Source organism: Protopterus annectens, chromosome 8.part0 (assembly GCF_019279795.1).
Source record: "Protopterus annectens isolate FY-2018-M chromosome 8.part0, PAN1.0, whole genome shotgun sequence".
NCBI classification, from domain to species: domain Eukaryota; kingdom Metazoa; phylum Chordata; order Ceratodontiformes; family Protopteridae; genus Protopterus; species Protopterus annectens.
The window spans coordinates 430326165-430340469 of NC_056741.1; the positions used below are offsets into that span (position 1 = coordinate 430326165).

At 38.8% G+C, this 14305-nt stretch overlaps 1 protein-coding gene across 1 annotated transcript in view; it reads right to left on the reverse strand.

Moving 5' to 3' along the window:
- The window catches only part of LOC122808851 (neuronal acetylcholine receptor subunit alpha-7-like), a 706379-nt gene that overhangs the window by 279258 nt on the left and 412816 nt on the right, over window positions 1–14305 (reverse strand). The gene's annotated exons all lie outside the window — the stretch shown is intronic.

A 14305-nucleotide genomic window follows, 5' to 3' on the forward strand; every position in this document is an offset into this window, starting at 1 on the left:
TATTTCTCTCTTTCTTTTTTTGTTTCTTTCTGGCCTTTCTTGGACAACTTATAAATAAATGAGAACTGACAAAGTTATATAGCATTTTTTCCTGTACAAATAACATTTTAACTGTTAGATTTGGCTTTGTCATTGCTGTCTCTGTTCTAAGTAACTAAGTAAGCCATTTTAGTGATGATCATAATGTATATAGGAATTTTTAAATCCTACCTTGGCATAGTGTGATGGAATTTTATGCAAATTAAATAAATAAATAAATAAACCTCTAGATGCAGAAATGTACAGAAGCAGATAGCTATATCATCATTGGAAGCAATGAGTTACGACTTCTTCAGTTAACTTAAAAGGGCTGGTATAATCAGTAGAGGAATGAGAAATATGAATGCTGAAATATCAGAAAAGACTTAAGAAATATTAAAAAGTCTGTTCTGAAAAACAGAAAAAGAAAAAAGAAAAAAACTAGTTGCAGATATTACTGCAGTTCTTTAGCTATGGAGCTTGTGGCACTTTTAGTCTGATAGCTCCGTGTACTGTGGCAGACCAGTGTTTTGTGGCTTGAAAGTCAGCCTTGGAAACCAGTCAAGTGGCTCTGAGGTCAGAAAATACTTCTGTGAATGCATGATTCATGAGAAAATTATTTTGTTTTCATCCAAATTATGTCCCCAGCAATGAACCAGAGTGCAGTGCCCTAAAATAACGGTTCCCTATTATATGATCGAAGATGCGTTCTTTCGAATGTGTCTTGATCTAATTTGAAAGCAGGAAACAGCGAAATACCAAAATGGCATATGAGTGAATTCTTTCCGTGGGAAAGAAATCGCTTGGCCACCTTCGTTATTTTGCAGTTTTCGTCACTGTAGTGCGATCTCGGAGTTGGTATATTTAAGTAGGGGGTGGGCGAAGCCCCCCACTTTATGTAATGTTTTAAAGTTTTTTTTTTTCATTTTTGGAACAGCGATTTTTTTCCCAGGGAAAAAAATCGCTGTTCTAAGTGTTCAGGATTGTAAGCTTTCACTTACATGGGGTCGATAAATCAGAGTTCTCTTTTTTAAGCGTTCACTGATTTAATATAGACTCAAAATAACTAGCAACAAATAAGGTTGACAATAACAGGCTATCACAATCAGGTTTGTGTAGCCCAAAATATAGAAATATTCAAACTGTGCCTCTAATATGCAAACCATGCTGGAAAACCAGAAACTGTCTTCTGATTTGGATGTGAGCATTGAAAGAAACATACATTGCCTGCCCTGGCCACTGACTTTATCTTGTGAGGGAAACAAGCCTACTGGTACAGACAGCTATATAATTCACAAAGACGTTCCCAAAGATGTCCCGTGCCAGCGATAATCAAGGACTGAGGTTACAAAAAGACCACAGTAGAAGTGAAACACTATAAAGTTAAAAGACTAACAAATAAATGAAAACATTAAGTGACGGTAGTTATTTTTTATGGTATTTCAAAAATGGAAGGGAAACACTCATGTTCAGTTTGTGTATTTATTATTCCTGAGGTATTTCTTTTAAAACACAGCAACTTTCTCAGTCACAAAAACTTATTAACCTGTTATAGCTCCAGCTATTAAAATCATACAATAGTTTATCATGCACATGACTCTTAAGATACTGATTTTCTTATGCACAGTTGTTGGGAGTCCATTTCCATGCAATACATTTTTTATAATTTTCTGTGATCATGAAGCCAAACATTTTTCCATGCACCAGTGTATTAAAAACATCCTACACAATTTAAATATTTTTTTTATTGTAATGGGGAACTCTAATTCCTATTTTATTAAAAGATCACCCACCAAAAAGATTTACTTTACCAACTTCAATACAAATGTATTCAACATTCATGGTTTTAGTTTGTCTACTGTTTCATAACAAATACTATGTTATTTGTAATATTTTCTTTAACTCAACTCATGCAACTGCAATAGCCAGATTTGGTTTGAGTAAGAAAATGTTTTCATATTTATTCTTCACCCTGTTTAAGCTCATGTGTAAATGCAAGAATTTCCAGCAAAGGAAACAGCACTGGGGAATTCCAGAATGCTTAGTAGTGTGATGAGACAAAGTATCTCTCACTCCTTGAAAGTTTTAGGTTTCCTTAACAAAGGGTACCTTAATTCATAGTTAGTTGTTAGGCATGCAGTCCAGAAAAACATTATGAAACCTAGCCCAGATTTCCAATTTCCCCAAAGCCCTGTCCAGTTAAGTGACTTGCTCAAGGTCACATAGCATGTAACTGGAGATGGAAAGAGTCAAACCCCACACCTCTGGCACAGGAAGCAGCTAATTAATAAGTCAGAGCTTTAATACTCTGCACTAACTGCCAGACAAGTGGCCCTGACAAAAAGCATTACTGCACTGAGAAAATGGCATATTGTAATACATTTTACACAAGAGGAAATACTTAAAGTAATCCCTGCACCCAACTACATATATGACTTATTAAAGAGAGAATCCAAGCTCATATTCTTCCTTGTAGACTAGTAGTTTTTTCAGTATGGAACTTAAAATTTTGTGTGTGAGATACGGAACAGACTTCATTATTTTATATTACAGTGCAGAGTCCCATGAATAATATACGTGTGTGTGTGTGTGTGTGTGTGTGTGTGTAAATATATATATATATATATATATATATATATATATATATATATATATATATATATATATATATATATATATATAGCGTCCATATCATATTATCATATGATGTAAATAGTGACCGCTATTTTATCGTACTGATAATATCGAAACAACAAAATATCGAATAAATGTAACAGCAAATTTTTTCCCAGGGAAAAAATTCACTGCTCCGTAAAAAAAAAAAAAAAAAAAAAAACGTAAACACAATTTTCAGTGGGGGGGCTTTGTCCCCCACACCACCCCTACTAAAAATATACCACTTTTGACATCGCACCATAGTGGAGGAAATGGCAAAGTCCCGAAGACGGCCCACCAAATTTTTTCCCTGCGAAGAAATTTGATGTTCCGTGACTTCGCTATTTTGCCATTTCGACAGTATTGGATTGACTAAATAGCATTTGCTATTTAGTCCATTCGATAGCGTGATATAGACTACATATATATATATATATATATATATATATATATATATATATATATATATATATATTGTAGGTCACTCTGTACTGACCTGGAGTTAGGATGGGACTTAAGAAAGGTCTGTAGAGCTGGAACACCCTTCAATAAACGAATGACAGAGATTCTAATCACATACAAAGCTATGCAGTATGCTGAACGTTGACATACAGCAAACCCCTTAATACAGAAGAGGTAATAAGAGATCTGGAGACCCAGGTAGATAGTAATCTCTCCTTTCAGAATCATATTGCCAAAGTAGTTAGGAAATCCTTCTATGTGGCCCATCTAATTACTAAAGGGTTCGCATCTAGAAATAAAGAGGTTATAGTGCCCCTCTATTCGTCACTCATTAGACCCATCATAGAGTACAATGCCCCATTTGGGATGTACCTCACAAGACACTTCCAACAGCTGGAAAGACCACAAAAGTACCTCACCAAGAGGATTACTGGCCTGAAACATATGTCCTATGCAGCCCGACTGAAAAAAAACTCTGGCTGTACTCAGTGGCATGTCACTTACTCAGAGGTGATCTCTGCCTGACTTACAAAGCCATGTCCAAATCAGAATTGATGGACATGCTCCACCTGAAGAAATACAAGTCACTGCAAGCCATGCACTCTAGTGAGCTAAACCTCACCACGACAATAAATAGAACATGCTGGAGGGATAGATTCCTGTCACAGAGACTCCCCATGCTTTGGAACAAAATTCCAAATTGTATCAGGCAGAGCCCCTCACTAACACTCTTCAAGAGAAACCTTGACGAGTGGATGGGTAACAGAAAATACACCCATGGGATCACTTCATTGGCTCTGCTTGACAGAGGCTCAGTTAATTAATCAATGGGGTGGTGAAAGCCAACACACTCTGGCTAGGCTTATAAATGCCCTCAGGCAGATAGCCTAGTACCTACATATGAACCAATGAACCTGTACAGGTATGGAAGGTACTACTGGTTACATCAGTCTTGTGTCATTACTGTGCCTCGCACATGTAACAACATCTCTCCAGAAATATACTTTATGTAGTGAAAATGCAACACTAAAACCAGTAAGTGGCAAAGGTATGGCTACGCAACAGGTCCACCAAGCTGCAGATGGAACATGGGAAAAACAGTCCTTGCTATATGTTATGATCCCAGTTACTCTACTATGAATGGGGTATATCTGTTCCTTCATAGTATGGTACCTAACTCAGAGAGAAAGGCTAATTTAACACCTTGTTATGGAATCAATGTGCCATCCTTATGAGAATTTCATTAGGTTCTGTGTCCACTGGAGCTTCCATTATTGTCTATTTAATAAGACAGGCACAGGAATCATAACTATGCTTTAACAAACAGTGATACAAAAGCACAGTTACAGCAGTGGTGAGTAGTGCATGCCATGCATATACAGAACATATGTGGATAACTTTCAAGGTTGCCAGGTGGGCATACATAAGTATATAACTGCATATTCACAAATGTGAATGTTATATTAGATGCTGTGGGACATTTTAACAATCATGCTGATGATGGCTGACTTTGTACTGGCCATCTAAATGTGTTGTGCTTATACAGAACATACTCTCAAGTTTGAGGATGCACAAAGCACAGAGTCACAATGTGAATGGTGCCTTGTCACTAATAGCTACGAACTTGGGCAATGAACGTGTTTTGTTGCACAGTATGTAGGTCATGCGCATGCCATGAAGACATATTCTCTAACAAAGAAGTTGTATTATAGAACTGCCAGAATACAGCACTTAAAATATGACATGCATGCATCTCAGTTTCCACAGAGTATGAAATGCATGCATCTCAACATTTCATCACCCAAATGTAGAACAGTGCATTTCAAGAGGTTGTTGTTGCGCCTTTCGGCTTTTCCCAGTTAGGGGTCGCCACAGCGGACCTCCGGTCTGCTAATGATTGGCAGTAGATTTTTACATGCTGAGTTGCCGGCCCTGATGCACAACCTTTAATGAAGGTACACCCATTCATGCATGTCTCCACACAGAAGATGCTCTAGCTGAGAATCGAACAGGACAACGTCTTACTGTGAGGCGACAACGCTACGGCAGAACCACCACCGCAGTTTAGTGCATTTCAAGAGGTAAAACATTTAAATAAAATCTGGAACAATTTGCTCTGTCATTAGCTAGGAAGCCCATTGGATAGTTCAAATAGGTTGCACGTATGCATACAGAATGCTTTGTTACTGGAATTGTACACTTTCTTATTGTTTACCTGTTTTTATGACTTAATTCTGAATATGAGTCCTTACTGTTTACCATGGGTATCTGCTTAACATTGTAATGATGCATGTGGGACAACACCTATCAGTGTAGAACAGACACATTTTAAGGAGCAAAACAAGGGTACTGTTCCTTAAAAAGAGGAACATTCAAAATATACAGTGGTGGAGATACTGAGGGCATCACATTTCTGTTCCCCATCATTTTGGACCTACTGTTAACATTTTGTTTCATCATGGTCATCCACCTCAGACATGGTGGTAGAACCTGTCTCTTAGAAGAGACATCAGCTTATTCAGTATGCAGCTGTATTACCTAGTCACATTTTGTAAGATCAATATGTGATCACCAGAAAACTCGCCATAGCAATCAGAACTCATCAAAATGGGAAAGTAACCTTCACCTGATGATACAGTTCAAAATAAGTTTTTTTGAAGCAGGGAAGACAAGTCCCCACCCACCTATAATCATACTCCTGTGAACTCAAATATATATATATATATATATATATATATATATATATATATATATATATGTGTGTGTGTGTGTGTGTGTGTGTGTGTGTGTGTCTGTGCGTAACTATTATATATAAATATATATATATATATAAAATGTTTTATATATTTATGTGTATATATATATATATATATATTTATATGTGTATATATATATATATATAGATATATATATATATATATATATATATTTATATATACATATATATATATATATATATATATGGGTCTACATTATAACATTGAAATTTCATAACATCGAAAATTCAAAACACTGAAAACCCAAAACATTGAAAACTCAGAACATTGAAAGTGTGCTTCATAACATTGAAAACTACATTGCACAATTAAATAATATCACCTCCACCTACAACAACACCTAACTAATAAACATACTTTCTACTACGTTTCCCCCACATAGGGGGTGCAGGGGGGCTTGCCCCCCTGCAGAAATGTAGTAGAAAGTGTGTTTTTTAGTTAGGTGTTGTTATAGGTGGAGAGGATGTTATTTACATATGCAGTGTAGTTTTCTATGTTATGAAGCACACTTTCAATGTGGTGAATTTTCAATGCTTTGGGTTTTCAATTGTTTGGGATTTAGATGTTTTAGTCTCAGTGTTATGAAATTCAACTTTATGAAATTTCATTGTTATGAAGTAGACCCATATATGGATATATATATATATATATATATATATATATATATATATATATATAAACCTCCATTGTCACACATCATTGAAGAATGGAGAATACCTTGGAGTAACACACTGTGCTGCAGTCTTGAGCAATCATTTGTTTCTGTTTGGCAGGATCAGGCAAGTTTTTTTGGATGGACTGAGGAGCTAGGAAACCCATGACAACTGTTTTACCCAAATTACAGGCCCATAAATCATGAATTGGTGGAATGCAGACAGTTTCACACTGTATGTGTTGATCTCTTTGCTTCTAGTTTTAAGGGGTTCCTTTCGATGCTCATTACAGGTAGCCCAGAGGATTTGCTTGTAGACTACAATAAGGTTGTAAGACACTCACTGGATCAGCTTGCCCAGTCCTGTGTACACTCCACTGACCTTCTCTCATATGAACCTTAATTTGAAAAGGAGCTGTACTGTCTGGAGACTACCTCAGAGCCCTGAGCATAAATGAAGTTACACTGGCCCTTTTGATACCAGGCATAGTCATTATGAGAACTGTGCTGTCTGTGAAGCAAACATCTGTAAAAATATGCAGCATTCATATCTACATAGGTCTCTGCTGCATCTAAGTCATGCTTTCTCAGGTGTTGGACACCTTAGTAATATGGCCTGTTTGTCCATCTATTGAGTGATTTCCTCAGGGAAATGTGAGTTTGCAACTCAGTTCTTTGCAGCTAAGCTGACATCAATAAGATCAGTTTTGACCTCTATAAAAAGCCTAGCAGGAGACTGCAGTGCTTGAGGGGAGATTCTGACTTGGTTCTGGTTTGAGCTTCAGCTTAATAATTGCAGTGAACCGGCATCTTGTTTCATGCATGTGATCTGCTACCTACAGCTTGGACCCATGCCAAAAAAAGAATGAATCTTGACAGTCTGTATGTGTTGGTTCCTCTAAGTTACTAAAATTATTTCTTCCTCTTCTTTGAGTACTATGGCCTTTCCGTCTGCTTTAAAGATGGCCTTGATGATCCCAGTCCTGAAAAAGTCAACATCAGACTCATATGATATTGAATGCTGTGACCCCCATCTCTAACCTTCCAATGCCACAGAAGACAAAGTATAGATCACCTTCTGGAGTCTGTCAGACGCTGGATAAAGGAACAATGTTTCTAGTCTTTTCTGATAGATTAGGGCATTTATACAAGTAATCTTTTAAGTTAGGAACCTTCGGGGTCTTTCCAGTTATTTGATATGTTTAGTGAGATACATCCCAAAGGGTTTATTGTTGTTCAATTTTTCGCCTAATCAATACAGAATATTAGGGGGCAATAACTTCTTTAGATCTTAATGATATTACTTTTGCAGTTAACTGTGCTAGCTAGAATTATTTCCTGACTGCTATCTCAGAAACTCCCAGATATGCTCAGAATTAGCTCAAAATGATGTGAAAATTACTGAACCTACAGACATTGCCAACATACTGGCTGACAGGTTCGGTGCAAACTTCTCCCCCCCTCCCCCCCAAAAGGAGAGATATCTATACCAGAGGATTGTAGCCCCCCAAACATCTCTAACGCCCAGGTGAGAACTGCTCTCTCCAAGGCGAAAAACACAGCATCCATGGGACCGGATGGTGTCCCCGGCTGTGTGCTCCACGAACTCAATGAGGAATTAAACCCGCAGTTAGGACAGCTGTTTAATCTTAGCCTCACCTCAGGATACGTACCCAAGGAGTGGCACACGGCAACTGTGGTCCCACTTCACAAAGGCAGTGCCTCCACCGACCCTGGAAATTACCGTCCCATCAGCTTGACAAGCCTGATCTGCAAAGCTATGGAGAGGATCATAATGGAACTCGTAAATAAAGACATAGGGAACTTGCAGACTTTGGATCCAACCCAGTTTGGCTTTGTGAAAGGCAGATCATGCCTTTTAAACTTGGTTGACTTTTGAAACAGTCACCAAGGCCATTGATGAGGGAAAGGCAGTCCATACAGCCTACCTCGACCTGGCAAAGGCTTTCGACACAATACCCCACTCAGGTATCATTGAAAAACTCATCAGCTTAAATGTAAACCCATACATCACAAGATGGGTTGCAAACTGGCTAAGTGACAGAACCCACAGGGTCAGAGTTGCTGGCGCCATGTCAGACTCAAAGCCTGTCACAAGTGGTGTCCCACAGGGCTCAGTTCTGGGCCCACTCTTGTTCGGAATCTACTTTTCAGAAGTACAAGCAAACACAGGAGGGTTATGGCTGACAAAGTTTGCAGATGACTGCAAACTGGGCGCCATAGTCGAGAACACATCTGACACAGATATCCTTCAGAAGGGTCTCACAGAAATGGATAACTGGTGCCAGAGCCATGGCCTAAAGTTAAACGCCAAGAAATGCATAGTCATACCCTTCGGGAAAAACAAGGTCACCCCTAGCTACCATATAGGTGACAATCCACTAAGCACAGAAGAGGTTATCAGGGATCTGGGGACCCAGGTTGACAGTAACCTTTCGTTTGACACTCACGTTGCTAAAGTAGTTAGGAAGACCTTTACATTGCCCACCTGATCATGAAGGGATTCACATCTAGATCAAGGGAGGTCATCATCCCCCTGTACTCATCACTCATCAGACCATTGATTGAGTACAATGCCCCATTCGGAATGTATCTGACCCGACACCTGCAGCAGCTGGAAAGGCCCCAAAAGTTCCTCACCAAAAGGATAAAGGGTCTCAAAAATATGTCTTATGCTGCCCGATTGAAAGAACTCCAGCTCTATTCAGTCGCTTACTCAGAGGTGACCTGTGCCTGACATACAAGGCCATGTCAAACCCAGATTTGATGAACACGCTTCACCTCAAAAAATCTAGATCCCTCAGAACTACAAGGGCGGGAGACTTAAACCTTGACACGGTTATTAATAGGACATGCTGGAGGGACAGATTCATCACCCAGAGACTCCCTATGCTGTGGAACAAAATCCCGGTACATGTGAGGCAGAGCACCTCGCTGGCCTTGTTCAAAAGAAATCTTGACCAATGGATGGGAGATCACAGATATACCCCAGGGATTACCTCAGTGTCACTGCTTGACAGAGGCACAGCAAAATAATGGGCATAGTTTCCTTCAAACTAAAGGGGTGGCGAAAGCCACAAAACTCTGGGCTAGGCTTATAAATGCCCTTGGGCAGATAGCCTAGTATGGACCTATGAACCTATGAACCTATGAACATAATGATCAAAGGGCAGGCAATCATCAACCCATGTTCCAAGGTCTCTAGCTACAGTCTCATTTTGAAGTGGGCTAGTGTATGTGCTATAAACTGGGAGGAAAGAAGGTCTACCAAATGTGAAAATACTACATATTTTTGCATTCACCAGATGAAGAGGTCAGGTGGGAGAAAGATGTGTACCTTATTGTAATTGATGTAGTTAGCCTTTATACAAATATTAAGTATACCTTGGGGGTGGAAGCCTTAGAATTTTTTCTAGGTAGTAGCCCTAGAACTGAATATATCAAGGAATTAACCCTGTTTTGTTTAGAAAATAATATTTTTGAATTTGATGGTATGTTGTATAAACAGATCTAGGGCACAGTGATGGGGGCAGCATTTACCCCCATGTATGTGACTCTCTTTATGGTTAACTTTGAAAATTTATACATGTAGCATAATGATTTTTATAGAAACAATGTGCTTAGACACTATAGATTTATAGAAGACCTTATTTTTATATTTAAAGGGGCCTTTGAAAAGGTGGAGGAATTTATAATGAGCCTAGAGAAGAACAGGTTGGATATACATTTTGATGGGTTACAGAAAGGATCTGTGGTTAATTTTCTAGATATTACATTGGAAGGTAGTTATAAGGGAAAGATTAGAACTAAAGTTTATAGAATATTTGAAAAACAAGATCATATATTATTTGGCACTATTTGCCATCTTCCCCATACTATTAAGTCGATTCCATATGGGGAGTTTATGAGGGTAAAAAGAATATGTAATAATACTGAGGACAGAGATATTGAAATAGAAAAGGCAATAAATATGTTCTATAAGAGAGGATATGACGCAGAACAAATTAAGGAAGGCATAAAGAAGGTAATGATGGTTAGTGAGGGGAATAATATTAATTAAAATAAAAAAATATTATGGTAAAAATGAGGAGAGAAAACATATATTTATTTTATATCTAAATATACTCCCGTCTCTGTCAAACTAGAAAGTATAGTAAAATATTACTGGGAAATCTTGAAAAAAGAAGAACAAGTAGCAAAGGACTTGAGGTTAAAATTTACATATAGGAATGGGAGACGTATAAGGGATCTACTGGTACATGGAACCTTTGAGAGACCTTTGAATGTGAATTTTCAAGCTTCATTGGGAAAGGGCACATTTCCTTGTGCAAACTGTATTCTTTGCCAATTTATTGTGAAAACCTTTCCAGAGATTAATGGTAAAAGGTTCCAGGAACAGGGTTACTTCACCTGTAATAGTGAAGGGATAGTGTATGGGCTTAGATGCCCTTGTAATAAATACTATGCAGGTGAGAGTAAGAGAAATTTTTCAACCAGACTCAAAGAGCATGTAAGAGAGATAAGAAAAGGTAGGCTGGTTAGCAGAACATTTTTTTAATTACCATAAAGGGGATCCTGAGGGACTGCAGGCAACAATATTAGAACAATGTAAGGAAGGTTTTTTTAACATCAGAAGGGTTGAACTATAAATTAAGACAAAAAGAATCTACTTTTATTTTAAAATATAATACTTTATGCCCTAAAGGTCTAAATAAGTAATGTAATTGGAAAAGTCTTTTATAGTGTGTCTTTATGATGTATTAATGTATAATTGAAAAGTTGGGGTGTGTGTCTTTCTTTTAATATAAAATAATTATGTGTTCTGTTGATGAAATATACTCTGAAAAGGCTGTGGAAGCTGAGGCGCTAGAGGATCTGGTTGGTTTCATATTGCTGAAAAACTCTCTGTTTGTTGCTACTTTTTAATTAAACAAGGAAAAGAAAAAAAGCCTGATGTGGTTTGTGCAATTTCCCTGTGGTTCCTGTGGATTTACTGGCCTTCTGGTGTGTGGTAAAAGATTACTTTTCTTCAGTGTGGTTATCATATTTTTGCATTCGATTTAAGTCGATTTGTACACCAGGTATTAGTAAGTGTAAGTGTGTGCAGGAGGGCCTGGGTGTCAGAGGGGGACTTGAGAATGACTTCAGCCTGCAGTTACTTGCAGACTTGATTAGCTAGTGATCTTGGTTTGTGATCTGGAAATCCAAAAAGGAGATGCCAGACAAAGGAAGCACCTGTACTGAGTGGCAGAGCAACAGTGGTTGACTTCATAGACTTTGAGGAAGCACTGCTACCCGCTCTGTGTGGGTTGTGTCTTTTAGCCAGTTTGCTATCCATCTTATTACTTAAGGATCTAGTTGAAGTATGTTTAGCTTGCTGATTATGCTAACATGAGAAATGGTATCAACAGCCTTGGCCAGGTTGACACACGGTGTGTGGAAAGTATGACCACTGTCAACACCCTGTGTTACCCTTTCAGAGAAGTTAATCAGATGCATTAGGCAGGATCTACCCTTGACAAAACCAAACTGAGTTGGGCAAGCCTGATATGATTATAATATCACAGTTAATCAGGTCAGTTATGATATATTACATGGACTTTCTGATGACACTTGCAGACATATATTTTTTTATTGTAATGGCGATTTATTACAATCATCTTAGTAGTCATGATGTGGAACTGCAGCAACTGGACATCTGGACACATTGTGGATATAAAGTCTGCATATGTAGCACACAAATGGAAGAGAAAAAAGTCAAAGAAAGAGAGACCTGTAAGTGACAGGGCATGCTGTTAACTGTTTCATACACATAACAGTGCACCTCCAATGTAATTCTGCACTTGACATAGCCGTACACTACAAAAATCAAGTTTAGTCACCTGATTTTCTGAAAAGTGTGTCTGGAGCAAGATATGGCACATTATGCACTCTGAGTCATTCATCTACCACTATGCAAGTTTTGGTGCTCATTTGCTTACGTTTCTATACAGCAGACTTACATGTGGTGCTCAGTAACATACAGGCTCAAGTGAGCTAAAAGCCGTCTGACTGATTCATGCATGGATTAAAACATACTTTCTTCAGTGCACTAGACCTCTGAGAAATAAATTATGTCATGACTCTCACCTGAATCTAATGGGGTCCTGACTGAGTGAGAAAGAGATGATGCTTTCTGAGAAGAAATGGAGTTATTGAGGGTTTGAAACAGATAAAGTAGGCATTAATCTGAGGGTAATGCTACTTACTGCTAGAAGTCTAAACCTCAAAATGCACTCACTCGAGGCACTCCATAAAATGGAGAACATCGACATCTGTGCAGTGACAGAGACCTGGTTCAAGGCTCCAGAGAGCACCTCTGCATTACCAGGCTATAATTCATACCACACCTTTCGGCCACCCAACCTGGACCAAAGCACTAAAGGCGGAGGCATGTCCATACTCATAAAGGATATCCACATGTCCAGGCTAGTTGCTCAGCATAATACATCCGAGATTATCCAAGTGCAACTAACTCTGGGCAAGACTGCAATCCAAATTGTAGCTTGCTACAGATCCCCCACCATGCCCCAGGATTCCCACTCCACATTTCTTGATATGCTGGAAATATTAGGGTACAACCTAACACCCTAATAATGGATGATTTCAACTACCCCACCATTAACTGCGAAAACTACTCCTGTACCAACTCTTGTGCTCAACGTTTTCTGGAATTCATAAATTCCAATGCCTTGGATCAACTTATCCACACCCCCACCAGGGGCAGCAATATCCTAGACCTGGCCATTATCAACATGGGCAACCGGTGTTCCACACCACAGGTCAATTCCTCTTTGGTCAGATCCGATCACAAGCAAATCACCCTAGACATCCACATCCCACCCCCACCTCTCATTAGGGAAACCACCGTAAAAAATTTCTCCAAAGCCAATTTCACGCTTCTTAAGACAGAAGTGGCAAACTTCATGACACCCATGCTGACGGACAATACAGGTATGACTGATGAATCCTGTACAATTGCACTTTATAAGCACTTACACGAGTGCATGAATTGTGCAATCCCTAACAGAACCAAGATGCAATCCTCCAAAAAAAGGAAGCCAATCTGGTGGTGCCCTGCTATAAACAAACTTTACAACAGAAGAAAGAAACTGTTGCAAAAAAAGAGTAAAATCCCATGATTGGAGGAACTCCTTGGTCAGCCTCATTAAAAGCTGAAATCCCTCATAAAATCCTCCAAAGCTAGTTATGAAAACAAAATCGCCACTGATTCTAAAGACAACCACAAAGCATTCTATAGCTATGTCAAGAATCTCAATGGCAACACTCAGACACTGGACCCTACCCAGTTCGGGTTTGTAAAAGACAGATCATGTCTCCTAAACCTGATAGATTTCTTTGAAGCGGTCACCAAAGCTGTAGCTGAGGGTAAGGTGGTTCACCCAGCCTATCTAGATCTCGCCAAGATTTTGACACCATCCCCCACTCTGGAATTATAGATAGACTCACTAAACTAGGTATAAATCCCTATGTCTAAGATGGGTTGCCAACTGGATCACTGACAGAACCCACACTGTGAAAGTAGCAGACTTTAAATCCAACTTCAGAACAGTGACAAGTGTAGTACCACAGGCTTCAGTTCTAGGTCCTCTCCTGTTTGGTATCTACTTCTCTGAAATACAGGCTAACACAGAAGGTCTTTGGTTAACAAAGTTCGCAG